Genomic DNA, 1967 nt, shown 5'->3' on the forward strand with positions numbered 1-1967 from the left:
TTCAATAAAATGTTTCGCTGGAAAAGGATTCTGTGATATTTTCTGCCTTTGTGAATTATAATATCATGTTGTGTGTTGAATTTTCGAGCTTAAGGTTGAAACGTGATACGGGAGGATATTTTTGGTATTGCTGGAAAGGTTTCATGAAAACAAACAGGTCTGTTGGAAGCGTGCTTGAGTTTCAACAAAATGAGCCTCAAAATCAGCAAAAAATTGTGACGCCGGTGACTAATAAAGTAGCTGCTATTTCCAAAATGATGGAATTACCAGGTGATAAATAACCTCGTCTTGGAGAGTAAATTTTTGACTTTGCAGAAACAATGGTGGGCGATTGTGATCTTTGTTTTGAATTCGCTCATTTATTGTTAAACTTTATAACACACTTGACAGAAAAAGAAGCTTACAAAAACCCGGTATCTTGCCATCATTTGACACAGATGCTTCACTGTTTGGCGAGTAAACATGCCGCGGTAACTTAATCACGGCGCCCACTGAATTCTGGCCATGTCACTTTCGATTTTGCAATTTATTTGAGCAGCCAAAATTAAAGTAGAATAACAGAATTGAACGTAGCAAAAATCTCCCAAAATGTTTGTCGCTGATCGTAACTGTTTATATTCTATATTCACGGTTCAAAATTAATGTTGTTTTGATCAGGGGCGTAGCCAGGGGGGTCCTGGGGTGCCCGTGGCCCCCCCTTTTGCAAACCTTTTTAAAACAAACAACCTAGAACAGCTGGGGAAAATGCCATGACGATATCTTGGCCATAGAAAAGCCCCTTTTTTAAAACATTTTTTGGAATCAAAGTATTTTCGCCAGCGGCTCTTGTCGGCTTGCACGCTGCGTTTAATACGAGCCCACTGATACACCAGGGGGGGGGGGGGGGGGGGGGGCGTCGGTATAAACCATACATAGTTGGCGATCCCCGGATGTTAACACACGACGTTTCAGGTTGAAAATGTCCAAACAAACGAAGGTTTTCAGCTATTTTCAGCGCAGGGAAGAGAGGTAAGAAACGTTCTTTATCTGATTTAAGTTCAAGTTTTTTCTGCTCCGATGATTGGCATCTAAGGTTTGCTCCAGTTAATTATTATGCTTGCCGTATGTGTTTCCCAGATCAGAGCAACCAGAGCACGTTGTCAATGAATGCATCGAGGTGGAGCCAGCTTGCAAGCGAGTTAAACCCCAAAATCATTGTGGTAAAGTTTCATTCAAAATTTATTCAAAATGTACATGTATGAATGTAGGCTTTGATTTTTCATCTCACATTTTTTTTGTTCTTGTTAATGATGAACACAGACGCGTACGACGAGGATACAACATTGGATATAGTCGATAAAATACCAGCGCCAACAGCGGCCTCTGGTAAGTTTAGGCTGTTTTTTTTTTAGTTTTGGATGTTTCGATAGAACTAGAGGCAATACCGTGGTCACTTGACATATTTTTGTCGATACAGGCTTGCTGGATCTTCCAGATGAAATTGTCCTAAAGATTCTTCAATACCTACTGCTATCATTTGTCATTCAAAGCTTGTCAAGTACATGCAAGCGAATGTTGCAGCTATCCCATACTGCTTTGTTATGGAAACGTTTTACATTACAGGATACAGGGTGCCCTACCTTTTACACAAGGCATAGTTTTAAAAGCATTTTTGAGAAGCACTGTAAACATTTCCAGCATTTGTATTTCAACGACAAGTTCGAACAAGATTTTTTCCTTTGTTTTACTAATGGTAATGTTACACGTAGTTTAGGAAATCGCTCTAATCTTGTTATTTTAGATTTGTCATCTAATTTTCATATAAAAGACGTTTCTTTTGTAGTAAATCTGTCACATTTGAAAGAGTTATACCTAGAACATCGTACAAATATTGATGATGGGGTGGCCACTAGTGCTCTGAGTAGAGATGCTCATTTACAAGCTCTAGAAAGTCTTAGTTTAAAAACTAAGAATGTGCGAACAGTTCG

Source organism: Montipora capricornis, unplaced genomic scaffold (genome assembly GCF_036669925.1).
Source record: "Montipora capricornis isolate CH-2021 unplaced genomic scaffold, ASM3666992v2 scaffold_477, whole genome shotgun sequence".
NCBI classification, from domain to species: domain Eukaryota; kingdom Metazoa; phylum Cnidaria; class Anthozoa; order Scleractinia; family Acroporidae; genus Montipora; species Montipora capricornis.